This window comes from Pteronotus mesoamericanus, unplaced genomic scaffold (assembly GCF_021234165.1).
Source record: "Pteronotus mesoamericanus isolate MK-2021 breed Mesoamerican mustached bat unplaced genomic scaffold, CSHL_Meso_final scaffold_232, whole genome shotgun sequence".
NCBI lineage: Eukaryota > Metazoa > Chordata > Mammalia > Chiroptera > Mormoopidae > Pteronotus > Pteronotus mesoamericanus.
In genome coordinates this window covers 26797926-26812405 of record NW_026555311.1, presented here as the reverse complement: position 1 = coordinate 26812405, position 14480 = coordinate 26797926, and the positions used below count along the sequence as shown (strand labels likewise).

Genomic DNA, 14480 nt, shown 5'->3' with positions numbered 1-14480 from the left:
TTTTGATTACAATGGCCTGGTTGTACATTTTGATGTCAGGTGTAGGGATACCTCCAACATTGTTTTTCTCAAGATTGCTGTGGCTATCTGGGTTTTTTTTTTTTAGTTCCATATACATTTTTGGAACATTTGTTCTAGATCTGTGAAATATGCCATTAATATTTTAATAAAAATTTCATTGAATTTATAAATTGCTTTGGGTAGTGTGGACATTTTAATGATGTTAATTCTTCCAATCCATGGGCATGGTGTATGCTTCCACTTATTTGTATCTTCCTGAGTTTCTTTCTTCAATGTCCTATAGTTTTCTGAGTACAGGTCTTTAGCCTCCTTGGTTAAATTTATTCCTGGGTATCTTATATATGTATTTTTGCAATAATAAAAGGGATTGTTTTCTTAGTTTTTCTTTCTGATAGTTCATTATTGGCATATAAAAATGCAATTGATTTCTGAATATTAATTTTGTATCCTACTAGTTTATCAAATTCATTTATTAGATATAGTAGGTTTTTGGTGGAGTCTTTAAAGTTTTCTATGTACAATATCATGTCATCTGTAAATAATGATAGTTTTACTACCTCCTTTCCTATTTGGATGCTTTTTGTTTCTTCTTCTTCTTGTCTTATCTCTATGGCTTTATCACTATGTTGAATAAGAAGAATAAGAATGGTGAAAGCAGACATGCCTGTCTTGTTATGCATGTTAAGGGAAACACTTATAGTTTTTGCCCATTGGGTATGATGTTGGTTGTAGGTTTTTCATATATGACTTTTATTATGTTGAGGTATGATCCCTCTTCCCACTTTGCTGAGAATTTTTGTCATAAATCAGTGCTGGATGTTATTTTAAAGAGATTTTATTTATATATTTTAGGGGGGGGAAGGGAAGGAGAGAGGGAGAGAAACATCAATGTGTGGTTGCCTCTTGTGCACTACCCCCTCAACTTAGAACCTGGCCTACAACCCAGGCATGTGCCCTGACTGAGAATCAAACCAGCGACACTTTGCTTCACAGACCAGCACTCAGTCCGCTGAGCCACACCAGCAGGATGTTATTGAATGCTATTTCTGTACCTATTGATATAATTGCATGGTTTCTATTTTTAATTTTGTTTATTGATTTGTGAATATTGTACCAACCTTGGGTCCCATGGATAAATCTCCCTTGATTATGGTGTATGGTTTTTTTCTACCCCATTGAAAATATTAACTAATATTTTGTTGAAGATTTTAGTATCTATGTTCATCAAGGATATTGGCCTATATTTTTATTCTTTGTAGTGTCTTTACTGGTTTTGGAAGTTCCCCTCCACCCCTTTGAATTTTTTGGAGTAGTTTGATAAGGATAGGTGTTAGTTCTTCTTTGAATGTTTAGTTGTAATTGGTTTATTCATATATTTTGGTTCTTCCTGATTCAGTTTTGGAAGATTGTATGTTTCTAGTAATTTGTCCATTTCATCCAGGTTGTCCAATTTGTTGACATATAGTTGTTCATATTTTCTTACAATGCTTTGTATTTCTGTGATGTCAGTTGTTATTTTTCTTCTTTAATTTCTGATTGTGTTTATTTGGATCCTCTCTCTTTTTTTCTTCATGAGTCTGGTTAAAGGTTTGTCAATCTTGTTTATCTTTTCAAAAAAAAAAACCAGCTCTTGGTTTCATTGATCTTATGTATGTTTTTAGTCTCTACATCATTTATTTCTGCTCTGATCTTTATTATTTTCTCACATAATATTTTGGGGTGGTTAAAAAAAGCATTATTATCCCAAGTATATGAATAGAGCTTATAATTTAACAAAGAGTACTACCTTATTAGCATAAAACTGCTAAAGATATGATCAAACAACACACACACAAACACATAAAAAATGATTAAAAATATGGGTAGAAATGTTCAATTTCCAGTGATCAAAGAAATACCAAAAAAGCATTAAAATTTTATCTTGAATCCATAAATTAATAAAGATTTAAAATAGTGATGGAATGGTTTTAGAAAGTGGAGATTCTTAAACATTGCTTGTAGAACTGATTATGACATTTCTATAAGTCAGTTTGGCACTACATTTCAAAGGCCTTAATATATTTCTAATACACTATGAATCTGTTTCTAGAAATTTATTCTCTGTAACAAGACCCCCACATATATGTGTATACTTATTAATTGAGTGTTGTAGTTAACACTGAGATATCAAAATAATATAAATGTCCATCTATAAGGTATACAATGTATTTATTATGTTACCAACAACTCTGCTCCCCCCTCCTGGCTTTCCCCACTTCAGTTAAGGAAAACTTGCTCAGGTGAAAATTTGGAATTTTAGTTTCTTCTCCTTTCCTCACCCTCCAGTAGGTTCAATCCCCATCTACTTCTTGATATCTCAGGCTGAAATCCTTTCTTTTTTAACATCATTTAGGGAAACATTGTAATTTAGTAAAAGAACATTGAATTTGGTGTGAAACTATCTGAATTCACTGATTACTAGATATTGGGATATGAGCAAATTACTTGACTGCTCTAAACTTTTTTCATGTGTAAAATGTGTTACATACATCCTACTGACTTTGCAGAGTTGCTTTGAGGATGGAACAAAGTAACAACTACGAAAGTGCTTTATATGCTTCTGTGTGATGCGTCTTCAGGAACCCTCCGTGGCTGTACTCACTGCAATAGAGGGGGCACTGTGGCCAGCAGGACTTGGGTGTCTGCCACCACCCATTGCTTTTTGCTGGTGCAAGGGTTGAGATTCAACTCACAGTGGAGGAATTTTTCAGGGGCCAGGGGGAAAAGATTAAATAAAGCAAATAAACAAAAATTATAATGTATAACCTCGTTTAAAATATTAAAATGGCTTTAGCTTCAAAGCATCAGAAAAGTTAAAAGAAGGAGCATTATATATCTGTACATGTGTGCACAAATGTGAGAACACTGTGAGAACTCTAAACATTGGTTTAGAGAGAAGACATGCAGAGCAGAGAGGCTAGACATAACAACTTAGTTTTCGATGTTCAACTAATTATCGTTTCAAGGCTACAGGATTTTTTAAATACCAGGTTTGGATTTGGGTGATAGCCTTATTCCCTGAAAGTGGGTTAGGAAGGACTTTTCTTCTTCCCAGAGGATGGAGCTCTGTCTAATATATTTATTTACTGTCTGAAATACTTACAATAGTCATGTCCTTTTGTTTTGAGTACTTTATTGTTGTTGTTAATATATTTGGATTTGAATGCATTTGAACCGTCATATGAGACCTGTTCTTCAACAGCCATTGGAAGACATGGGACCCTCTTTCTTTGTACTGATGTATGCTACCTTGATAAATTTCCTTCTAGATGTTCTAAAATTTTTTAAAACAGAATTTCCAATATTTGTGAAACATCACATACTAGTGGTAATTATCTATGTATTTCAAATTGGAAGGATGTAATGCACTGTAGTTGAGTGTGCTATGAAGTTTATTTAGCAAGAGAACCAATGTATTAAAAAATGAGACCAGATATACTGAATATATTGTCATATTTTTCAACTAATTTTCCCCTAACTCTGTATTCCTATATTGGCTTAACTGAAATGGAGAGTACAAGCCAAACCACAGTACTGTTGAAATGCAGTTGTCACTACAGCCTAACAATTTTGATTAGCTTCATTGGCAGAAATGCCCCACGGGGGACTTTAGATTAAAAAAATAAAACAGTAAAAATTTAGATTGTCAACAAGCGTTAGCTTGTAAACTCTTAGTCCTAGCTGGGCCGGGTAGCCAATTTAGAAGTTGGTGGTCTCAAATAATTAGATTTGTTGGGGTTACTATATCAGTATCATATCAGAACTCTGCTTTTTTTTCTTTTTTCTTTTTTTTTAGATAACATGTAATAGATTTATCCTGCTTACCTCACAGTTCCATTTTGATGAAATACTATGGATCTCCATTGAAAGCATTGTTTTGGAATCATGCAAAAGCATTATAAAGCACTGAATACAGGCAATAGAATTCTTTATTATTTTTATTAATAGCCAAATTGATGGAAAGTTCACAGGGAAAAGGGAATAAAATGTCTCTGCTCATTGTGCCATATTTTTTGTCTACACAGTGTTTTTATTTTTATTCAACTGTAAGCAAACAGCAGAATTAACATAAACTTCAGCGACTCCAGACTGGCTTTTGTTACACCAACGAAAAGTGATCAATTCTATAGGCGCAGACTCGGGGATTTCTGATAACCTCTTACCGAGCCCTGCGGCTCCTCTTGACCCTGTGCCTCTACAGGAAAACAGCTCTCCCTGTTGAGCTTCCCAGTACTGCTCTGTAAGACCTGGATCAAGATAGCAATCCCCTGGTAACCAATCCGAGATGTACCGTACTGGGGGTTAGTGGACATGCCAGCCTCCGGTTGCCTGGAGAGAGACAGGGCTGTGAAAACATATCTCAGAATGTGCTGCCATGCACAGTTCTGAATTCAGGCTCGCAAAGGCAGAGGCCATGATTTTTTTTTTTTAATTCTCCCTTTAAGATTTTTTGATGCCCTGCAGTATTACTGTAGACTTGCTCTTATCTAATAATTTCTCCTTTAAATTCTGGGTTGCTATTCTTATATTAACAATCTGATGATGACCTTGTAGTACCGAAATAGTCCTAAAAATGGAATTCCAATTTGATCAAAACGTGAACCAGAGTGTGTGACCCTGTACAATTATAAAGGATAGGCAGAAGGAAAACTCACCCTACACCACTCTCTGCTCAGGTCTCGCCTGTGAGAATGGGAACAGGGAAGCAGAGAAGTCTATGTGCGTCACTGAACTTGAGAACATGGCTTGGGGCCTGCGGGGGCTACCTGTCTCCTGGCTTTCCCTTACTTCCCAGGCAGCTGTTCATAGAGCTTGGGCAGATAGTAGTCCCATTCTGCCCAGTAATGCATGCTGGCCGCTGGGGACCTGATCTCGTACTTTTTGCAGAAAGATGTCCTCAGATGGGTTTCTGAGAACGGACTTGTCATACTTCAGTGGCCTCTCCTGCTGGGAAACCAGCCAGACAATGCAGTGAAGGCCTGAGCTCTTGGGAGACTCAGAGCCCACATAATTGGGGAGGACTGCGCCACTGCAGATGTCATTGCCCTTCATGTTGACCACCAGGAAATGGTGCCATTGCCTATATTGGAGGTCCTTTCTGCCTGGAGCGTCTGGGTCTGTCAACACCAAGGTGAGGCATCTGCTCTGATCAAGACCATCCCATGCAATACTGGTGGCTTGGTTTTTAACTTGGGTGGCCCTCAGCACTTTGCCCAGCTCGTCGACCTCCACCCCAGCATAACTGACCTGCAGTGGGTTCTGTGACCATTCGCCCCTTCCTGCGGGTTCAGGGGCCCTGACCACCGGCTGAGGTCCACCGGCATCTGGCATCTCGGGCCGATCAGGAGGACTGGGAAAGATGCAGAAGGCCAGGTGCAGGTCAACAACACTGACTCTGAATGGTTTGAAAACCCATGGTGCCATGTTTTGATTTTTGTATTGGCTGCATTTTGAAAAAGTCAATACTTTGTAGTTTTACGTTATTTAAACAGAAATAAAGAATTGTATTGAATTTGGAGAAGAAATAACATTGCCTTCTATGGACCATTCTTTGGTAAAAAAAAAAAAAAATCCAGAGATTTTACAGGTCATAATTTCAGATTTACAAATGGTTTTTTTAAAAATTGCATTCTCATAAAAGTACTATTTAATTTATTAAATTAATGTGATCCTCCTCAGATGCAATCAGAGGTTTTTTTCTTGGTCTTCAACATGCACTTTTCTCATCACACTAGTGACAGCAGTAACAACATCTCTTTTGTGGTGTTGTTGGGTGGACTAAATTAAATGAATGTATATTAATTGCCTGGAACAGAACAGGTGCTCAATACTTTAAAAAATGTACCTATTTATCAGTAACCCTTTTCTATGGACATTGAGCCAATTCTCCATTTATGATGAAGTGTTTTTTACACCACAAATCCACATTATTTTAAATTCTCAAAATAGTCTTCATTAAGCAATGCTGTCAAAGTTTTCTAAGTAATATAAATAAATTACAGATTATCCTCTTTTCCCCATGCTTATTTATTCACTTTTTTTTCTTATTCCTTCCTTCCTTGCAAGAATAATGAAAGATTAGTTGAGTATGAGTACTTTTAAAAGCTTATAGTTTCTCAGTTAGTGCATTGCTCCAGCTTAAGCGTTCACTGACGTCATTCCTTATAGTAAATCACCAACTTGCCAGCAGGAAAGAGAGACTTGCCTTGTTTTAAGGGGAGGGGAGGGCAAAATGTAGTGAACTTGGCCATATGCTATTCATGCTGAATGTCATAACCCAGAAGAAAGATTGATTTTCCTCAGTGTTTTATCTATTCTGACTATATCTGCTCTTACAGTCTGATCTTAGCTAATTTCCACTAGTTTGTTAAGTACCACGGTCTCTACCAATCTGTGCGATAAGCAGTTTTACAACATGTGGCTTCTTTGGCCTCTGTGATGCTTAGCTCATGTGACTTTACCTTTAATGCTCTCATGCCTTCTATCTGTCTATTGACCTCCTTCTTGATTTTAGAGGTCCAAGATAAATCCCTTCCTGCCGAGGACGTTTCTGCTCACATAAGACCCAAAGGGTCCACTTTTTCTCAGAACCCCTGTAGCACTGAGACACTGCCATTTCTTTGCCACGTATCATTTACTGCTTGTAGCACTAGTGTTCTTCTTATAGTTTGAAGTCATCACATTCCACAGCAATTTTTTTTCCCATTGTTCCTATTACAGTGAGTGCCCCCACCATCCAAACAGGTGTTCAAACACAAATTGAGTGTCATGTATGATTCTTCCATTTGCCTCCATGATATATAAACATAAAGTCCTGTGCCATGTCCATTTTTCTGTCCTCTGCAACTTCCTGACATCTTTTCTTAGCACAGGGCATCATTGTCTCTTGCCTTACTACTATGGCTTTCTACAACTTGTTGGATTCCAGCATTGTTCACATCTAACCTGTTCTCCCAGGGGCATCCAGATGATATTTGCTAAAATGCAAATGTGACCTTTTCACTTTCCTAATTAAAACTTTGCAATGGTTCTGAAATTCTTCTAAAATAAAGTCTAAATTTCCTAGTATGGCATATAGAAAACCCTTTATTATACAGCCCCTACTTAGCTATCTTCCTTTGTACCCGGGACCTCTTGCCACTTTCCCCTTTAAGCTCCTGCAGTGAACACAGATAAACACAGAGATAAACACAGATATTGCATATGTGCTGCTGAATGTGGAATGAGACTTTTCTTGTTTTCTTAAAACTTCTGCTAAAGCCTCAAAGTTAAGGGAAGTAGATCACAGTTATATACAACTTCTAAAGAATGCTGCTAGACATTTCTATAAGATTTTCTAAAACATGTGTGAGTTTGTGATTATCATTTTCCATAAATCACCTTCAGCTTATACAAAATAAAATTAGAAATTTAAAAGGACAGTTCACTGGAAAGTAGAATTACTTGTGGTAGATAGTATTATGGTATTTTCTATCCTCTCTCCATGGAGAAATCATCAAGAGTATCATGGAAGTTGCAGGTGTCTGAACCCATATCTTACCATATTGCTATGTGTTTACTGTACTGCGGTATTGCTAGGTTGTGCTCTGGTGTGTACTGGAGCAGAGGGTTGAAAGAATTCTTGGGAGAATCCTCCCCTGGGGATTAGAAACGTAAGTGAACATGGAGTCTAGTAATTGCATTCCTCTAGTGAATCTGAAGGGCAGGAGGCTGCCTGGAGTACCAGTGTGAAGGAGACACAGCAACAGTTGGTAGGAGAAGCTTTGTTAGGGCAAGGATTGGGATTTCCCCAAGAGCGAAGTCGATAATATGGAGGGAGCATACTATCCACTCACCTCCAGCAGAGATGAGAGGAATCCAGCTGTATGCTCTGCATAATAATGTATTTCTAATGTAATTTCTAATGTAATGTACATTACATTTCTAATGTAATGTAATGTATTTCTAATTACATTAGAGCTTGAAGGAGTTTGTTGAATATCAGTGCATGATCTGTTTGTAATGAATGTAGCACAGAGGTCCTTGAGGAGGCTGGGAAGGGTATCTAAAGTATATCTAAGCATCTCATGAAACACCTAACATTTAAATGCTCCCCATAATGAAGGCCTGACCTCCAGCTGTAGTCAGCCAAGGAAGACTACAAGCATACCTGTGCCCCCTGTTTCCTAATCCTTTTTCCCCTTATTCCTTACCTTGGGGAAGCTTGGAAAATGGGAAGGAGATAGAACAGAGTGAAGAAATGAACCAAGCTTCCTATCCACTGCAGGTCTGGGAGAAATTGTGAATAGGATGTCCTTAAGTCATTCCTTCAGTGGACGTTCATTGAGCATTTATTGTATAACTGCCACTTGTTCTAGGTACAGGGAATCCAGCAGTGAACAAAACGTAGAAAGACTTTTGCCTTTACAGACCTTTTATTCTAATAGAGGAGGAGAAATGAAGAAATTAAAACTAAAAGTAATGTAGAGGGTGATATGTGCTATGGAAAAAAAAAAAAACTTGGAAAAAGCAGAGGACATATTGGGAGAGGTAGAGTGTTGAGTGGAAGAGTTGAGAAATGTTTGCCAACCAGTGAAGACAACTAGATTTGCTGAGAATTGGAAGTGAGTATGAGAGACAGGGCAGACTAGCCTAAGAAACTGAAGGGTGGAATACTTCTTACTAACTGAGGAGAGCTCTACTGTGGGAGGAGCAGGTTGGAGGCAGTTTAGTTTTGAGATATCCATTAGACTGCCAAGCACAGATGTCAGGCAAGCAGTTGGAGTTCAAAGGAGAGGTTGGAGCTTGAGAGAGAAATGTTGATGTGGTCAGTGTGGATGTCAGTTACAGTCAGGATACTGATGTTTTGATTTATATATCATTAGATATTTTAATACCTGATACTGGTACTATTTTTAGAGCTGAAAATGACTGAAAAGCCATGGTTATTGGCCCAGGATGGTATTAAGGAGCTGGGTATAGGTTAAGACCTACAAGAACATGCTAAACTCAGTGATGGGAGAAAAATGTTTTCTGTTTGTGTCCCTTCAAATGCAGCTCATTCAACAAACCATTTACACGGTTAATGTACTTTGTTCTCTCTAATCTTCCTGCATTTACACATGACATTCCCTGCCAAGGTATGCCCCACGTTACCTCTACATATCTTTGCCTGATAAGTGAATTTTCCTAACGTGCCATTTCAGGGAAAACCATTTATTACTTTTTTTTGCTATTGAATCAGTTTCCTTCCTATGAGCACTAGGACCCTTTCCTTTCATGACACTGTTTACTTGTTCTTTGTCCCTTTCTAAACTGAGAAATTCAGTCTTTCAGAGGGTACCCTTCTCTAGTGCTCCTGTATATTAAGTTCTTCCTGTGTGAGAAGACCTTTTTTCTGAGTACCATTGTAGAGAGCTCCTCTCTTACACATAGTGACTGGGTTCACACCAGAATCTATTCCCATTTTGGCGTCCCCAGAAGTTTATTTGTCCTTGTCTGAATACTTGGAAAAGAATAACACACAAGAGAGTTCAGTCAACCGTGACATTCCAAGTCCCACAAAATGATCCAGAGTAGATATTGCAAGTTTCTCCACCAGTGTGAATTTATTCTATTAATTGTCTAGCAGATAACTGTTCCCCCTCACACACACACGCACATGTGCACACACACGTGCATACACACCTCTCTACAGAAGTCAAACAATATGCATCTACCCATAAGATGGTAAGCAAAATACTTGAGATTTTCATGCCCCAACAAGATTCACTGAAGAAGCCTTTGGGGAACTTTAAGGCTGTGGGCCACATGCCCATTTTTCATTCTGGTACAGGGTGGCCTTGTCTTCTCATAGCGAGCAGCACTGGAAGAAATCTCTGTGTGTGCTGCCTCAGAGGCCTGCCCGTTTGTTTCTTTTGTTGATTTAATGGCACACTTCTTTGGAAATGAAGGTGTACTGATCTAGAAATAGAAAAACCTGACCACTTTTGGAAGAGGTGGTTTTGGAAGGTTTTGTTTTTCTTTGTAGCTTAGAAAGTAGAATATAAATATCTAAAAACCTCATATGGGAGAGATAGGATTTAGTTATTATAAAAAATCTAGCCATTTTATGGGTTTGTTTGCATTGTTGGAGAACATATAATTTATACTATAAAGTAATATCTTGATAAACCAACAATTTGATATATTCTTAACTTATTTTTTTAAATAGACTATTTTTTTAGAGCAGTTTTAGGTTCAAAAAAAAAAAAATCAAGCAGTAAGGACACAGTTCCCATATACCCCGTGTATGGTAAACTTTTAAGGTGAAGTATTATTACCTGTTCTTGCCACTAAATTATAATGAAATTCCATTTACTGTTGGAATTTAGTGCTCTTTAAGTTAACTTAATAATGACCATTGGGATAGTCATTGACTTCTAAGACATAGAATGACTTCAACATTAACAGTCTTCTCTTTCCCAACATGTATATTATTTGGTAACTCATCATGTTGCTTTGGATTGACACAATGCACCAATAATTTACATGGAAATGGCTTCATTCTAATGTAATCTCTTTATCTATTTGATGAGTATTTTTGAAGGATAGTGATTTAGTTATTTGTAAATTATTATACCTCAATTTAAATAATTGGGTATGCAGCAAATGGGAATATTATGACTATGGCTTATGGAGGGCACCTGTTGCCGGGGTCATTCTTGAAGTAGTAACTAGAGTCTTAATACTTCTTTATCTATCTAAACACTAATGGAGAGACTAGCTCTGCTTCTGTAAAAGATTTTGCCCATGATTTTTCAGGAAATGTCCTAGAAGTTTCATTTATCACTAGGAAGCAAGTGCTACTGCCAGTGCTCTTAGTGAGTCCCAAAACTTCCCTGGGGAGCTTGAAAACTGCCACTGCGCTATTTCACCATGCATGAGTTTTCTTTAGAGATCATTTAAAAAATTTAATAGAGTAGCGACTTGCATTTTTTATATTTTTCCCCTCAAAGTTTCTAATTCTCTTGAGTGTTATACTGTGTTTATGTGACTGAGAGGAAGAATATATATAAAGATTATTATTTTTTATTTTTTAAAGATTTTATTTATTTATTTTTAGAGAGAGGGGAAAGGAAGGAGAGTGGGAGAGAAACATCTGTGTGGTTGCCTCTCAGGTACCCCAAACTGGGGACCTGGCCCACAACCCAGGCATGTGCCCTGACTGGGAATCCAACCAGCGACCCTTTGGTTCATAGGCCGGCACTCAATCCACTGAGCCACACAGGCCAGGGCCATAAAGGTTATTTTAAAAAACATTTACCCGATTATTATTTTGTGCTCATTTTTTCCCTTTGGGCTACTATATTTCATTTTTCTGAATTTTCCACACACCCACACACACACACACACACACCCCTTTCTTTAACCCTTTCTAACATCTTGACAAAGATTCTTTTCATGTCCCTTAAATGTTATCTTCTTAGGAGAAAGAAATCTGGCCTAAAATGTCACATAAAATTTTTCTTAAGTATTTTTCTGGAGTAAAGATTGCTTCACAAAGTCTAAGAATTTTGCTAAATGTGGCACATGCTTTGTATTCATTCTTTCAACAATTAATTCATCAGCTGTGTATTGAACAATGAGTTTGCCAGGCTCTATTCTAGGCACTAATAAGATAAGTGAAGCAGATGTGGTAGAGGCCTGAGGAGCTTATATTGTAATAGAGGAGATCAATATGCAGACCAGCTATTATAGTCCTGTGCAGATAAAGGCTATGATAAAAGCATGTTCAGTGAGAACACAAATCAGATGAAAGCAAGGATTCTGAAATGGTTCCAGAAGTAGGTGCCATTGTTAAGATTTGAAAGAGTAAGTAAGAATTAACATGAAAATGAAAGGAAAAGGCACTTGTCTGAAACAGCCTATATGTTTAAATCACTATAAATCCATCAATGTGGGACTAAGGGGAAGTAGCATGTAGCGGAGTGATTAAAAAAATTTATAGTGGATAGATGCCTGGTCATGAAGAGCTGTTTGTAAAGTGAAGAATTTTGAAATCTCATGTGAAAATTATAGGGCTGTACAAAAGGATTTTAAGCAGAGAAAACAAATGATATTTTAGGAACATCATTCTGGCAACAATTAGGAGGAGCAGTGAAGCAGGTGAGCCTGAGTAGGCCATTTAATTATGACGCTACTGCAATATCCATGGGAAAGAAGAAGAGGACACTAAGGCAGTATGATTGGAGGAGAGAAGAAACAGATTAAAGAGACACTAAAGTGATGTCTCTGGTGTATCTTCCACATCTCTGGGTCAACAAGTCTGTGATGTTAGTCCGCAAGATAAGTAATGCAGAAAAAAACAGGTTTTGGCGGGATGGGAGATGATGTTTTATTTTAGACACATTCATAATGGCATATACACAGAGGAAACATTTACTCTAAAATTGAATATTTCAAGTAATAGTGGTTCATGAACCTTATTTGTTGAATAAGCCTTATTTTCCCCATTGATTTGAAATATCAATTTAATCATATATTACATTGTTAGACAGATATATACATTTATTTATAGAATGCTCTTTTTATTTCATTGATCTGCTTGATTATTTCTGTGCAGTTGTCATGTTGTTTTAATTGCTGAGACTTTATAATGGATTTAAATTTTTAAATATTTCATAATGGATCTTGACATTTAAAAAAATAAATAAAATCAATCTGCATTTACCTTTTGCAACAATGTAGATGGAATTGGAGAATATTACGCTAAGTGACATAAGCCAGTTGGTGAAAGACAAATACCATATGATCTTACCTATAAGTGGAATCTATTCAACAAAATACTATTGAACAAAATAAACCACAGGCATGGAAACATGGAGCAGACTGAAAGTGACCAGAGGGGATGAGGAAAGAGGAAAATGGTGGAAAGAAGGGGAAGGGACTAGACAAAGAACATGTATGAATGACCCATGGACATGGACAACAGAGTGGGAATTGACTGTGGGAGCGGGGGGGTGGTGGTGGGGTGGGATGGGTGGAGAGGAGTAAAGGGGGAAAAATTGAGACAACTATAATATAATAAACATGATTTAAAAATTTAAAAAAATTGGATATATGTGTCTGAAGCCAGTAGAGGGTTCTGAACTAAAGTTATGCATTTGGGAGTCATCAGTGTATATGTGCATACTGAAGCCTTAGTTTCAATGAGGAAACAAGACTTTTGGGAAATCTTGACATTTATGAGGCTAGTGGGAGATGATTTCATGTAAGATATTGGTAACAGATGGCCCTTAGCACATTATCTTTTACATCCACATTGTCTTTGTATATTTATCTCATAAGTGATAAGCTCTCAATAGAGTTTTGAGGGAAATAGTTGGGGAAGAGAAGGGAGGGTGGAAGGAAGGAGGGTTGAGGGCAAACTGGTATCTCTAGAATGGAATACCTTGCGAAGCTATAGCACCAAAGGAAACATAAGGCAACATACTAGATTCTTTTGCTATAAGTCTCAATTTACTTTAGGGATGTTCAAAGTTATTTGAAATCATCTCCATTATATATTTTGAAAATATTTTTTTCTATAATTTCTATAAAGATCCATTTCAGGGTGCTCTTTAAGCCTATTCTGGGGCAGGCCAATTTCCTTGGAATACACATAAAAATGTACAGGTACTCAGGCCTTTGAGAATCACATTGAATTTTCAGAATTATCTGCCTATATTAGCTCTATTCGGCATAAACTTGTAAGCCTATTATTGACCAGGAATTGAACCTTGCCCTAAAGAAGCAAAAAGACAAGATGACATTAGTGCCATGATAGTCATATTAACCTACCAGGCCTTTATAGTTATTCATTGAGGGCTTTGGGTGTTAAAAAGAGCACATGAAAGAGTCCAAATCCAAGACATGTGAGAATGTTTATTTAAGAATCTTATACTTCCAGCTTCAGTATATAACGCTTGAACCCAGTGAACAAGACAACCCATCTTCTTGGTAGAACAGAAATATAAATTTATGAGTATAGCTAAAATAGTGCAATATTTCTGTCTCTTCTCTGCAGTTCCTTCTAATTGCATTGATGCCCTCAGACCTCAACCAACACTCTTTTACTTTGCAAATACATCCCTCTTAGACTCTTTTCTGTGTCCTTAAAGATGTGAAATCTGTCTGTAATGATTACGTTTGTATGGGTGGGGAATTCTTACCATGTTTATAAATTGAGCCTTATTTGGCATAACCTAGCATCATTCCAAATACTGTGTAGATCTAGCTATTGAGTTTACTTGTTAGGTCCCCCCCACACCCCCTGATTGTTGTTAACACTTATAACTAAACATGAAAAACTCTACAGCTCTTTCTCGTAGCAAAATTATGAGAAGGAATGATTAGCCATGTACTGCTAAGATGGGTTGTCTTAATTTAAAAAAAAGGAGCTAATTAAAGTAGTGGTCGTG

General features: G+C 37.2%; 1 pseudogene; it reads right to left on the bottom strand.

Moving 5' to 3' along the window:
• Positions 1-4844: 4844 nt before the first annotated feature.
• On the bottom strand, positions 4845-5384 carry LOC129085203 (phosphatidylethanolamine-binding protein 1-like; annotated as a pseudogene).
• Between the last annotated feature and the right edge of the window lie 9096 nt (positions 5385-14480).